This window comes from Dendrobates tinctorius, unplaced genomic scaffold (assembly GCF_039654945.1).
Source record: "Dendrobates tinctorius isolate UK_male_01 unplaced genomic scaffold, ASM3965494v1 ptg000022l, whole genome shotgun sequence".
NCBI classification, from domain to species: Eukaryota; Metazoa; Chordata; class Amphibia; order Anura; family Dendrobatidae; genus Dendrobates; species Dendrobates tinctorius.
The window spans coordinates 90673064-90688543 of record NW_027361690.1 but is presented as its reverse complement, the minus strand read 5'-3'; the positions used below and the strand labels follow the sequence as shown (position 1 = coordinate 90688543).

General features: G+C 43.4%; 1 long non-coding RNA gene across 1 annotated transcript in view; it reads left to right on the top strand.

Moving 5' to 3' along the window:
• The window catches only part of LOC141084278 (uncharacterized), a 275912-nt gene extending 263036 nt beyond the window's left edge, over positions 1-12876 (top strand). The window contains exons 4-5 of the long non-coding RNA XR_012230966.1: positions 11424-11562; positions 11965-12876. This is a non-coding gene — a long non-coding RNA (uncharacterized lncRNA). The remainder of the gene's footprint in view (positions 1-11423; positions 11563-11964) is intronic.
• Positions 12877-15480: the final 2604 nt, after the last annotated feature.

Below are 15480 nucleotides of genomic sequence, written 5' to 3'. Positions count from 1 at the left end.
CTGAGGGCCCATCTCACTAGAGGCCTCAAGGACACTGGGGCTGAACGAACCCTCATCCGACCCAGACTGGCGGCTCCTGAAGAGATTATTCCGGGGAAAAACCCTGACTGTCACCGCGATTGGGGGCATTCGCTGTCCCTTGCTGATGGCCCGGGTTTTTATTGATTGGGGTGCTGGGAGCAGGGTGAAGGAAGTAGGGTTGACCGAAAACTTGCCCACCGATGTTTTATTGGGGACTGATTTGGGGAGGATGGTGGCATATTACGTCCCTGACACCCCTCCCCAATCTGATAATAAGGGTGATGCTAATGCTGCTGCTGATGATGAAAATGCTTTATCAAGTAATGATGCATCTGATAACCATTTTTCTCCTAGGGATGATGATGATAGTAATGTAAATATGCAGACTGTAACTGCTAACCATTTTTCTGAAAAGGTTGATGTGTCCACAGGTGCAGGAGTGCTCACCCTGTGGGGTGTGATGGCTGAAGAACCCCTAACAGGAGCAAGCGATGGTGCTAAAGGAAATGTGAGATGCATGGGAACCGTGAGGAAGGTGATGCCGTGCAACTGACCAGTGCCGCCGAGGAAGGTAACTGGCCCAAAAATAGCACTGCTCCTGAAGTGTTGGGGGTGGATGGGGAGGTAGAACCCATAGCAGCTCCTGCTGATGGGTCTGTAGAAATCCCCGGGGAGACAGCCTACGTAGCCGTTGTCACCCGCAGTCAGAGTGCCCGGAATGCAGGTAACGCCCTGCCTTTCGGACCCTCCTCCGCCACAGGAGTCCCTGAACCAGAGACGGACCCATAGCAGGTCCTAGAGGGTCCCAGTGAGGAAGGGACCTTGACGTCACTTCTGGCTGCGTCCAGCCAGGAGTTCCAGGCCGCTCTGCAATCAGATGCGAGTCTGGAGGACTTGAGACACCTCACTGATACGACAACCTCCATGACTGATAAGGAGAGGGTGTTCTGGGAATGAGGAAGGTTGTACCAGGAGACAGTACCCGGAGACTCCTAAAAGGAGTGGTTGAGGGAAAGACAGCTGGCCATCCCCTATCAATTCAGGGGTGAGCTGTTGTGGATTGCCCATGAGATTCCACTTGCTGGACACTTGGGGTTCAGCAAAACTAAGGCCCGACTGTGTCAACACCTCTATTGGCCCAAGAAGGGGACAGACGAGACAAACTACTGTCGATCCTGTATCACCTGCCAAAAAGTGAGGAAGGCAGGTCCTGCTCTTAAGGTTCTCCTGATCCCTTTGCCAGTGATAGAGGAGCCTTTCCATAGGATCACGGTGGACATTGTAGGCCCACTGACAGTGCCCAGCAGCTCTGGAAAGCAATACATCCTCACTGTGGTAGACTACGCTACCCGGTATCTGGAGGCTGTGGCTCTGTCCTCAACTAGGGCGGATAAGGTGGCGGATGCACTGTTGGCCATCTTTTCATGGGTAGGATTTCCCAGGGAGATGCTTACCGATCAAGGGACCCAATTCAAGTCTCGCCTAATGGAGGCTCTCTGTAAGAAAATGCAGGTGAAGCGTCTGGTATCAAGTGCGTATCACCCACAGACCAATGACTTGTGTGAGCACTTCGACGGTACCCTAAAACAGATGCTATGCATGCTGGTTGAGACCCAAGGACGCGACTGGGAGTGGTACCTCCCACACCTGCTATTCGCTTACCGAGAGGTTCTGCAGGCCTCGACGGGGTTCTCCCTCTTCGAGCTTCTGTATGGCAGGTGAGTCCGGGGACCCCTTGGGTTGGTAAGGGAATCCTGGGAAGAGGAGCCGAACCCTTCTGAAGTATCCATAGTGGAGTATGTCATGCGCTTCTGCGACAAAATGCAGACCTTGACGCAGCTGATGCATGACAACATGATTCAGGCTCAAGTTGACCAGAAGCACTGGTACGACTAGAATGCCCGGGAAGGGACCTACCAGGTGGGTCAAAAAGTGTGAGTGCTGGTCCCCATACCAAAGGATAAGCTGCAGGCAGCCTGGGAAGGCCCATACGTCGTTCACCAACACTTCAACCCAGTCATGTACGTGGTCACGGAGTAGGCATAAGGCCTTTCACGTCAATATGATGAAGGCTCATCACGAATGTGAAGCCTGCGTCCTACCGGTCTGCAACCTGCCCGAGGACGGGGAGGAAGACCCCCTCCTGGACATGCTGGAGGTAAGCGCCTTTCTATTCGAATCCCAGCGGACGCAGCTGCGGACCACGCTGGAACCTTTCCGGGCCGTGTTCTCCAACCGACCTGGAAGGACTGAGTTAGCGGTCCACAAGGTGGACACTGGGAATCATGCCCCACTACAGCAAACACCCTATTGGATCTCTGACGAGGTGCAGGAGGTTATGCACCAGGAGATCAATGAGATGTTACAGCTGGGGTAATTCAATGGTCCAAAAGCGCGTGGGCCTCACCTGTAGTTCTCGTGCCAAAGAAGGATCAGACCACCCGGCTCTGCGTGGACTACAGGGGGCCCAACGCCATCACAGTCTCTGACCGCACCCAATGCCGCCCATCGAGGAGCTGCATGAGTGGTTAGCTGGCGCCAAATATCTGTCCAAAATGGATCTGAGTCGGGGACACTGGCAGATTCCCCTGAGCCCCGAGGCACAGGAGAAGTCAGCCTTTATCTCCCCCTTCGGACTGTATGAGTCCACGGTCATGCCCTTCGGCATGAAAAATGCCCCTGCCACTTTCCAGCGAATGGTCAACCACCTGCTTCAGGGACTGGAGAAGTAAGCGGTGGAGTACCTGTGTCATGTCTTCACTAAATGAACGGGATTCATATAGCTTAACAAGCAGCTAAACCGCTATACCGGGGTCCAATAAGGGAGACTGTAGTTGAATATGTGGTTTATTGAACATAGGTATATAGATGGTGAAACTACAATACAGAACAGATACATAGAATCAGTGCTGTGTTCATAGGAATACACAATATACATAGGCATACACAATCTGCACTACTAGCTGAACGGGGGAACTATCTAAGCTGACTAATGTAGGGGATAGGGATGTATAGAGGGAACATGTCATGTACCGGCGATGCTAACGCAGGGGGAGTAGAGCGATGAGGTGTTTCCAGTATGCAGACTTGATAGAAATGGCTGACTGAAGAGAAAAAGGGGGCTGGAATAGACCATGGTACTTTGCAAACTTACCCAGGATACCTTGTGAATTGGAGTAAATGAAAATACAGGAAGCACAATGCATAATATCATGCAGTTATAACTTTGGCCACTAGATGGAGCCAAAAACACTAAACATTAAACTATGGAAGTCTGAACACTCTATACATACAGCAATCATTGTATGTTATCAAAATAGGCAGTTCAAGAGTCATTAATTATGTCGGAGACAGAACAACCTGGATGATATTGCTGTCTTCAGTCCCTTCTGGGAGGAATACCTTCAACATCTCCAGGAGGTGCTCAGGTGGGTCCAAGAAGCAGGTCTGACCATCAAGCCAGGAAAGTGCCAGATGGGCAAGGGAGAGGTCCACTACCTGGGGCACCGGGTAGGCGGGAACTCCATGAGGCCAGAGCCTGGGAAAGTGGACGCGATCGCATCCTGGCCCACCCTCAGGACCAAGAAACAGGTGATTTCCTTCTTGGCTATTGCAGGGTACTATAGGCGATTCATACAGAACTATAGCAGCCTTGCAAAGCCCTTGATGGACCTCACCAACAGGAAGCTACCCCAAACAGTCAACTGGTCAGATGGCTGTGAGGTGGCCTTCTGAGCTTTGAAAACAGCCCTGTGCAACTCTCCCATGATAAAAGCAATTGACAGCAGTCGGCCATTCCTGGTACAGACTGATGCCAGTGAGTTTGGCCTCAGTGCTGTACTCAGCCAGGTTGACTCGGGGAACCAAAAGCACCCCGTGTTGTACCTGAGCCGGAAGCTTCTGCTGAGGGAAGTGGCCTATTCCACCATCGAGAGGGAGTGCCTGGCCATGGTCTGAGCACTGCAACGTTTGCAGCCCTACTTGTACGGATGCACCTTCACCTTGGTGATCGACCACAACCCCCTGAGCTGGCTGCACCCTATGTCCGGAACCAACAGAAGGTTGCTAAGCTGGAGCCTTACCCTCCAGAAGTATGACTTTACCTTGAAACACAAAAATGGCACCGAGCACGGCAACACAGATGGGGTGTCCCGCCAGGCGAACCTGCCGAGGTGTGCAGGGAAGAGTACTGAGAGGTCCTGCCTCTGTAGCGCAGTCCAAAAGGGGGAGGTGTCACGATGATGTTTCTTCTCACTAACCTTAGTGAGACAAGCTGCCCTTCCCCCTGTCACGGCTGCGAGCTCTCTCCCTAGCTCCCTTCTCTTCGCCTGCATGCAATACAAAACCCCTCCTATCCCTCCCTCAGGATTGTGTTAATTAGCAGACTCCAGTGTGTGAGTCCACCTTCCCTCCTTCTGCTAGTTAAAACTGGTTGAGCAGCTTTCTAAAACCGCATGGTGGCCCTTTGTTCACGTAAGATCTAAATATTAGGGCATATCTTGACCCCAGTTGGTGTTATAGGTATGAAAGTTACATATTTGGAAGGTGCTCCAATAGAGCTACCCACCCTGTAGTTTTCTAGACTCCAGCTTCAGCAGAATCCAAGAAATGGATTCCTACTTAACAGATTTATACAGGTACTTTGAGTTTGGGCATAAATGAACGCCAACGTAATGCTGAGTAAGATGATACTTTGTTCGTCGCTGTACTAGGTTCCCTCCCCGAGATATGATACTTATGAGTTTTTAGTACGTGTTAGCCCCCCTGAGAAAAGAGGAGTGCTTCCATAACTCATCCCCTTCAGTGATGTCATGACCAAGGGGTATAAGATAGTGTAAGCTCATTGTGCAACAGCTTTTGCCCTGGAAACCTGATGCAGAGAGGCTCTGTGATGCACTGCGATGTATCACTTCTCCCCCCACCACATGGTCTGCTATGAAATGACTTAAGCAATTGTAAGTGCTCTTCTTTTAATCCCTGTTATTTTGTATTCATCTGTACATATTTCAATTGTCTCCCTTTATAATATCTTTTTATACCTTTTGTAAACACTGCCTACTTTTTTGGAGTAAAATATATAAAATTACTAGCTTCGTTTCTCCTTGCTCTATAACGTACTGTCACATCCTCCGAAGTGAATTACGCTACTAATTTGGGTAAGCTCCGGACCCGTTATTAATTAAGAAATCAGAGCTGGTGGCAGTGAAGTGTATTCTGGGCTTGTTGGGTAAAGCTGGCAGTGGCGGAACGGGTTTTATAAGCATATTGCCTGGCTGCAGCTGGGAGTAGTAATCTTTCCCTTGCTGCAGCATGCCTAATAGCCAGTACACATCCAGGCGACCCGTCTGGTGACTAATTATCCTAGGTGCAGTTCCATGACTGACCTGAGGGTAAGGAGGGTGCCGTAGAGCTGCAAGTTCCAAACCGGAATTGGAAAGTGGGATATACATAAATCCCTGCAGTTTGTGACATATTGGTGGCAGCGGTGGGATCACCTGCGATATTTGTATTTTTTCATCACAACAACCATATCCCCAACATAACGCTAACCCCAACACAAGCATAACCCCAACACCAAAACTGTAACCACTACACCACAACAGTAACCCCAACCCTAACACAAGCCTAACCCTAGCTCCAACCCTAATCCTAGCCAACTTTAACCCCAACCCTAGCCCAAACCCTAACTCTAGCTCTAAACCCAACCCTAGCACCAACCCTAACCCTAGCCAACCCTAACCCCAACCCTAGCCCAAACCCTAACTCTAGCTCTAAACCCTAACCCTAGCCCTAACCTTAACCATAATTGCAAAGAATGGAAAAAATAAAATTTTAAATTGTATTATTTTTACCTTACTAAGGGGGTGATAAAGGGGGTTTGATTTACTATTTTTTTTATTTTGATCACTGTGATAGGGATACAGAGCCATTTTTTTCTTACTAAGGCCTCATTCACATTTTTGCGTATGAGTGCAGTCTGTGGTTTTCACATATATCACTCATTTCAGTGATACTTTATTGGGCCATTCTCATGTCTGTGATTTTTCTCTGACTGAGTGGAGAAAAGTCTGATTTTGATCCGAGGGTTTGATCAAAATCGGCAATGCAAGTCGATGAGTCCATGAAAAAAGTCGGACAGCATTTCGATGCCATCTGATTGTGGACTGTCAAAAAGGAGAAGCTGGAGAAACATCTGAATGAGCTCTAAGAGTGAACAGTTCCCAGATGATCACGATGTTCCTCTGGGTTAGTACTGTAGAAATAATCCAACATCAGCTTGGATCTGAGCTGCATAAATCCATGTAAAATCTAAATTTTAGGTTTGAGTGGAGTTGGACCTTAAAAAAGTAATGGGCCCAGAAAATGTTTACCTTTCAAAAGGTTGAAGATAGAACAAGAGGATCAGCCATTTTGAACCTAATTCTTACCAACAGGAGGAAATAGTTGAGGAAGTAAAGGTTGCTGGGAATTTAGGAGGCAGCGATCATGCTATCCTCGAATTTTGGATTACAAGAGAAGGAAGACCTATGATGAGTACTTAGACTTTAAGGTTGGACTTCAGGAAGGCAGATTTTAATAGACACAGAAGAGGGTAGGAAAGGTTCAATGGCTGGATGTTCTAAAGGACAGAAATATCCAAGTAGGGGAAATTTTTCTAAATTAAATTCTCACTGCACAATCGGTCACATTCCAAAAAAAACGCAGAATTGGAAGCATTTAAAGAGACGAAGATGGATGAACACAGAACTTAATCACTTGTTAAACGGAAAAAAAAAAAATTAAATGGAAAGAGGCTTTCATATCTAAAGAATAGTGTAATGTTGTTTGCAGGAAATGCAGAACAAGCGTTAAAAGAGCTAAAGCCAGTAATGAAGTGAAGTTTGCAAGGGAGACCAAAAGCAATAAAAAAAAGGATTTTGGAGATATGTCAAAAGCGAAAGAAAAGTGAAAGATGCTATAGGATTTTTACAGGATGAAAAGGGTGACGTGGTCAAAAATGATATTGAGAAGACCAAACTTTTAAATTCCCATTTTGCATCTGTGTTCTCTAATAAAGCATTATTAATAAACAGGGAGATGCTGAGGGAGAACTTTAGCTAATTTACATGAATTTAAATCTCCTGGTCCAGATGAATTACATCCTAGGGTACTGAAAGAGACAGCAGAGGAAATTGCAGAACCACTAGCCAGAATCTTTGAAAAATCCTGGCGAACAGAACAAGTCCCAGAAGATTGGAGAAGGGCAAATTTTGTCCATTTCTTCAAAAAAGGAAAGAAGATGGAGCCAGGAAATTACAGGACAATTACAGGACAATAAGATGTAGAAGTAATATATACCGGGAAAGATCTTTGAACAAACTATTAAACCGCATGTATGTAAGTACTGTACTTTCATTAAGAATGCAGTAATTAACAAGAGTCAGCATGGGTTTGTAGCAAACAAGTCATGCCAGACTAATCTGTTTTTTTAAGATGGAATCACTGACTGGGTGGATCAGAGAAATACGGTAGATATAGTATATCTTGACTACAACAAAGCATTTGATAAAGTATCTCATACTATATTTAAAAAATGAACAAATATGGGATTGATAATTCCACTGTTAGGTGGATTAATAACTAGCTCAGTGATCGTACTCAAAGAGTGGTGATAAATGGTTGCACATCTAATTGGAAGAGTGTTTTAAGTGGGGTACCATAAGGCTCTGTTCTGGCCCCAGTGTTGTTCAACATTTTTATAAATGATCTAGATAAGGGAACTGAAGGTAAACTAATCAAATTTGCAGACGATGCAAAGCTAGGAGGGATGGATAGCTAACGCTAGAGAAGGCAGAGAAAGGATTCAGAAGGATCTAGATAAGCTTGAACAATGGGCAGCAACTATTAGAATGGTATTTAACAAAGAGATATTCAAGATTCTACATCTGGACAAGAAAATGAAAATTACATTTACAGAATGGAAGGAATAGAGCTAAGCAACAGCATGTGTGCAAAAGACTTGAGTATACTGATAGATCACAGACTACACATGAATCAACAGTGATATGCAGCAGCAAAAAGAGCAAACACAGTTCTAAGATGTATTAACCCCTTTCCGACATTGGGTGTAATAGTACGCCCAGGTTGGAATCCCTCCCTTTGATCTGGGCTCAGGCGCTGAGCCCGCATCTTTCCTGGCACAAATGAGCTGTTTTGAAAAGCTGACATGTGCCTCTAACAGCTGCTGGTGGAATCGCGATCCACGCGTGGCTGTTAACTTGTTAAATGCCGCTGTCTCTGACAGCAGCATTTAACTCGCTCTTGTAAGTACACGGGAAATTCTGCCCAACAGTGACCCCATCACGTGAATGGGGGTTACCGATGGGTTGGTATGACAACCATATGTTTCCAGCAGACCGCTATGGTTGTCATAGCCGGATTGCTTTGAGCACCTCCCGTTGGTCGGCGCTCATAACAAGTGAGCATTTCTGATACAGGCGATCTGATCATCGCCTGTGTGTAGCAGAACCAATCAGACAACTGCAGCTTTTAGTCTCCCATGGGGACTATTGAAGCAAGCAAAAAGTAAAAAAAAGTTTTTTATTTTTAAAATAATAAAAAAATAACAAAAATATAAAAGTTCAAATCACCCCACTTTCACCCCATTCAAAATAAAACAATAAAAAAATCAATACACATATTTGGTATCGCTGCATTCAGAATCGCCCGATCTATCAATATAAAATAAGAATTAACCCGAATGGTAAACGGCATAACAAGAAAAAAATGTAAAATGCCAGAATTAAGTTTTTTGGTCGCCACTACATTGCACCAAAATTGTATTACTAAAAACATTAGCTTGGCACACAAAAATTAAGCCCTCACCCAGGCCTAGATGATGAAAAATGGAGATGCTACAGGTTTCGGAAAATGGCGCCATTTTTTGTTAACCAAAGTTTGGATTTTTTTCACCACTTAAATAAAAAAGAACCTATACATGTTTGGTGTCTATGAACTCACAATGATCTGGAGAATTATAATGGCAGGTCAGTTTTAGCATTTAGTGAACATGGTAAAAAACAACTGTGGAATTTAACTTTTTTCCAGTAGATGGTATGTTAAAACAAATGGTGTCATTCAAAAGTACAACTTGTCCCACAAAAAACAAGCCCTCACATGGCCATTTTGACCAAAAAAAAAAAAAAAAATTATGGCTCTGGGAAGAAGGGGAGCAAAAAACAAAAATGCAAAAACGAAAATACCTCAGGTCATGAAGGGGTTAGAGAAGCATAGAGTCTAGATCACATGAAGTAGCTATCCCCTTTACTCCTCCTGGGTCAGACCTCATTTTGAATACTGTGTCCAGTTCTGGGCACCACATTTTAAAAAAGACATTGAAAAGCTGGAGCAAGTTCAGAGAAGAGCTAGCTACCAGGATGGTGAGCAGACTGCAAAGTATGTCATATGAGGAGCGATTAAAGGATCTAGGAATGTTTAGCTTGCAAAAAAGAAGGCTAAGGGGAGACTTAATAGCGGTCTACAAATATTTGAAGGGATGTCACAGTGTAGAGGGATCATCCTTATTCTCATTTGCACATGGAAACACGAGAAACAATGGAATTAAACTGAAACAGAGAAGATACAGATTAGATATTAGAAAAAACGTTTTGACACTGAATGTGATCAATGAGTAGAACAGGCTCCCACGAGAGGTGGCGAGTTCTCCTTCAATGGAATTCTTCAAACAGAAGCAGGACAGACATCTGTCTGAGATGGCTTAGGGAATCCTGCATTGAGCACGGGATTGGACACATTGACTTTGGAGGTCCCTTACAACTCAAACATTCTAGGATTCTATGATTCTAAATTGAGTGCATAAAATCCAAATGCTGTGCACCGTGTAATAATTTGTTATAAGATACTATGCTGAATAATTGTGAATTTTCAGTGTTGACTTATTCTCTTGTATCATGGAGAACATTTATTCAGCTTCTCAATGTTGAGGTCAAAACAAAAGTCATTCTGTAGCATTATCTGCAAGTCCTACCATAATGCAATTCCAAAGCTGTGTGTACAACAGCTAGTATCTGCCTCAGGGATCCATGTACAGTGGATGGAAATTGAAGGTGACATATAGTCATGCTGCCAATCTACATTTCTCCACCCAACTCCCAGGACACAGCGCGTTTTTTTTCTAGAGGAACATGTGGGAATAACGTACAAATGTTATCAGTATGAAGGTAATAATGTTTCAGCACCATGGATAGCATCATGTTGTTCTTTCCAGATTTATCACGCATTTATCATGTGGTCCAGTCTAAAAAAAAATGCCCAGCCGAGTTTAGATTTCCTTCATTTTGTTTTTCATCCCACTAAGAAGATGAATGCATTCAGTGTCAGAGACATCTATTATAATTAGAGGTGCTAAAGGCAAGTTCATCTAGTGTGAATTCATGAAGCAGGCTCCTGGCTTTGAGAATGCTGGCTTCTGAACTTGAATAATTAAGGGAGATCTGAACCTAAGTAATCAGAAGTCATTATTTATTCTATTTTAATTTGGCTGCTGTAATTTACGCACATTTTTCTAAACACTATTGAAATAATTTTAATACCCTATGAGTCTGGAACAATCCAATACTACTCAGTATTTAAAAATGTGGAAGAAATATACAATTTTTAGTTTAAGAATTCTACTGATCTGACATGTACTTGGTTCCATACACTCTTTTAATTCCCATTTTAAAATCATTTTTTCAAGCTGGTGTTATAAAGTATTCCAATTTACTGAGATATTGACTTTTGGGTTTTCATTGGCTGTAAGCCATAATCATCAATATTAACAGAAATAAACACTTGAAATAGATCACTCTGTTTGTAATGACTCTATGTAATATATGAGTTTCACTTTTTGTATTGAAGAACTGAAATAAATTAACTTTCTGATGATATTCTAATTTTGTGAGAAGCACCTGTGTGGTGTGTGTGTGTGTGTGTGTATATATATATATATATATATATATATACAGCTCTGGCAAAAATTATGAGACCACATCCAAATGCTCAGTTTGTCTGATTTTTCTCTTTATAGGTATATTTGTGAGTAAAAGGTAAATGTTCTTTTAGTATACAAACGCCTGACAACTTGTATACTTGTATTTCCAAGCAATAAATTTTGTTTTTTTTTGATGAAAAGGAGAAATAGTCAAAATTTAAAAAAACATTGCTTTTAGACCTCAAATAATGAAAATAAAACAAGTTCAATATCATTTAGATATAACAATACTAATGATTTTTTTAAAAAAAGCTTTCATTTGTCTTGGCATGCTTCCCACCAGACTTTCCCACTGGGGCAAAAATTTAAGCAGTTCTTCTTTGTTTGATGGCTTGTGACTATCTATCATCCTCTTGATTACATTCCACAGGTTTTCAAAGCCCTGACCTAAACCCAACTGAGCATCTCTGGAGAGACCTGAAAATGGCTGTCCACCAACGTTCACCATCCAACCTGACGGACCTGGAGAGGATCTGCAAGGAAGAATGGCAGAGGATGCCCAAATCCAGGTGTGAAAAACTTGTTGCATCATTCCCAAGAAGACTCTTGGCTGTACTAGCTCAAAAGGGGGCTTCTACTGAATACTGAGGAAAGGGTCTGAATACTTATGACCATGTGATATTTCAGTTTTTCTTTTTTAATAAATTTGCAAACATGTCTACATTTCTGGTTTTTATCAGTCAAAATGGGGTGCAGAGTGTACAATAATGAGAAAAAAAAGAACTTTTTTAGCATTTACCAAATGGCTGCAATGAAACAAAGAGTGAAAAATTGAAAGGGGTCTGAATACTTTCCAAACCCACTGCATATCTACACACAGTATGATACATAATATTACACAGAAACCAAGTGGTGGTAGGTTAACAGAATTTAATTAAACTCTCTTTATTACTCTCTTTGCTCCTGCTCAGGCTAAGCGTGGAAGATCACTGAAAATCCTGCCGTGTGCCCAAGCCTCTCTTTCTTCCATTGGGGACTGCCTAGTTCAACATTCCAGGAAAAAAAACAGCCATATTTACCAATACCTGGTCCCAATAATAATGTGCTGCAGACCCCTGTGATTAAAGTCGGAGATAACACAGTTGCAAAATATTAATGAACCACTCACACAGCTATCAGCCATGAGGGTGGTGGTCGTTTAGCTTTATGAATGCATACAGATACATCTTGTATAAGGTGGTAGTCACACAAGAATGCGCAGTACACCATGCTGGCTTACATTGTTTAGTGACTCTTTTATTCCCGCCTTAGATTACAGGAGCTCTCCAACACTATATAAGTGCACCCCACAATTATAGACACCTCAAATTCCCTCACCTACACTACAGTGCCTGGCTGCATCCTTCAAAGACTAAATCGACTGGTTGCAAACCTTTGTCTTTCTCTCTCTCTTACATCACCCAGGTGGCCTTTTTAAAAGAGACATCTGCCACATCTGATACTCGATTATGTTTTGGTTTAATACATTAGATCTGTCACCTGATTTCTGTGGTTCTACTGGCTTTACACCAAGCTGTCTCCTGACAACTTTTCCATGTACTCTCGCTTGTTGCATCCAGATTGCCATGAGTCATATTACTTCTGATGGAGCAAAGGTTGAGTGGATACTTTCTCCATAGGTCTTACACTACAGCCACGTTTTAAAATGGGTAGAGTCTAATGAGACACCTTTATTTTCACAGTTACAGAGATTTTGAAGGTGTTGTCTCATGAGACTCTACCCATTTTAAAATGTAGCTGCACTGATCATTCCCTTCAGCTGCCATTGGCCATGTTGTCTCATACTGTGAACCAATGCATTATATGAGAATGAAATAAAGATACAGAATAATCAACTATGTTAACTTTATTATTTCTTTTCTGTATGTTTTATGCATATACACTCCATTTATTTTCCCAACATTTATCAAATATGTAGGTTACATATCAAATATTGCCGAACTAAGCTATATTCATGAAGTGTCTTATCGATTGGAGGGATTCAGACTGGCTCTCAGACTCTTAAGCAGAATACAGATAGTTTGGCGTTCAGTATTATTATTGCTCACAGATTATTAAAATGGATCTTTTGAACACAGGTGAGCTTTCAAGTCTGACCTTAATTGCGGCATTAAAGATTTTATTGGTCAACCCTGGTAGAACAGTTTTGTATCATCCAACTTATGTGCACTTATATGTTATCAGCGTTTCAGGTCTAAGACCTCTGTACAGAAAAACTTATTTCAAGGATATATTACTAAATGAAATAATGTGTTCAAGTAAGTTTTTACTGCTAGCAAATATATACTTCACATTGAAGTCCAGCCCTAAGGTTCAGCTCACATTTAACTGCTTTCACTGCATCTCAAACCATAACCACAAACAGATGTTAAACAATTGGATTCTTAAAAAAATATATGTTATGTGTTCTAAGGAAATCATCCATTCCATTTTTAAAAGCTATTGTAGTGTCTGCCATTACTACCTCTTGTGGTAAGGCATTCCACAGTTTGACTGCTCTAACTGTAAAGAACCCTTTTCTATTTAGCTGCGGTAATCGCCTTTCTTCCACCCTTAGTACGGTCCTTTGAAGGAATAAGTCTTGTGCCCATCCTTTGTACTGACCATGCAAATATTTATAGCCCAATGTTTCCAATCTTTCACCTGCCTTTCAACTGACTCTAACTTCTAAATTTCCTATTTAAAATATGGAGCCCAAATCTGGATCCCATATTCTAGATGTGGCCTCACCAGTGATTTATAAAGTGTTAATAATACGTTGTGATCGTGGCTTTTTATCTCTCTTTTTATACATCCTAAAATCTTGTTTGCTTTTTCAGCTGTTGCTGCTCAGCTTACTTGTAACCAGACTACCCAAATACTTCTGTTCTGTAGTCCCGAGTATACTCCCATTTAATGTATATAGTGTGATGGGTTGATTCACTCAGCTGCTTCTCGAGGTTGACACAGGAACAGTTCTGGTAGTAGTTCACTTGCTGGTTTGTTATAGAGAGAATAAACTGCAGCAGGGTTCAGCAAAACAAACAGAGCCTTTCTGGCACAAAGGTAAAACAAAACAAAGATAAAGTCCATCAGAGTCCTTTCCCTGCAGGCTTCACCTACACAGCGTCCTTAGCTCCTACGGGAGCCACATGGGAGTTCTACCTCTCCCCAATACTCCACTGAGACTGACTCTCATGTCCAGGTATTTAACAACTCGTGATGATCGCATGACTTGACCTCACACAGGTCCTGTCAGGACTCTGCAGGTGGAGATACAGTGGACCTCCTCCCACACGCTCTATGAAGGTTCACTAAAACCAGCCCATAACATAACTTAACCCTCTCAGTACATAGCGTGCTGGTGTAAGGGGAAGGAACTAACTAGGCATGTCGAAGGGTCCGGAACCGTTGAGGCTGTCACCTATATTGCAGGGTAGAAAACTTGAGATTCCAAACTGTGTTTGAGAAAAGGGGGTGTGGCTAAGCAGACAGAGCTGCAGTGCGCGAGTGACCAGACAGTTTGGGCAGGAACTTCCGAAGCGCGGGACGCCTGTGAGGTAAAATCAGCTGAGAGGCGACTGGGCAGAGCAGAGCAGATCCTGGGACGGCAGAGCGCTTTGACAGGAGACCGTCGACTGAGTACCGCTCAGACAATGTTGTCCCAGCCGATGTCACTGCCCTCGCTGAGACTACTGACACAGCTGACAACGCTGCCACAGCTGCGCCCGCTGCGCCCGCTGCCCCCGCTGACAGTACTGACTGTGAGAGACAAGGTCTGTGAACGGGACTTAGGCGTGTGTCGATTTGGCACACAGCAAACTGGGCTGCCCATTGTAAACTGTGTTTGGGCAGTGCTGCAAATCTCCGTAGTGTTGGGACACTCACCGCTGAGGATAAGGACGTATCCCTCTTCATCACCTCATCTGCTGGACCCAAGACCCACATCAGGATCCCGAGGATTCGCCACCATCGTCAGGACCAAGGGAGGACACCGCCAGCGTCAAAAGATACTACATCATTTACCTTAGAATTGTGACAGACCCCCACTGTGACACAATCTAGGCAGCACCAGTCACAGACAGAAGTTCAACCATGACTGACGCCTGAGTGATGTTATATTTTATTGTATTGTCGGCTTTACTTGTCTCTGTTCCTTCACTTATCCCCATTAGCCTTTTGCTGTATTAGGGAATATTATCCCTCCGTTTTCTCTCTGCTTGGAGTTTCAACTGTATATTAAACCCCTTTCCCCCCTGGTCTGTGTACAGTCTGTTACTGCATCCTACGTGTCTGGAGTCTCCTCACACTGTAGGAAAATGATTCTGGTTTTACAGCACTGAAGCTAATATGCACAGTGACACATATATCCCTTCATACACTGTGCCGGTGACCCTGTCACAACAGCAGTAGGATTACTCCGTCCTAGGTGCTAAGTTTACATTTGT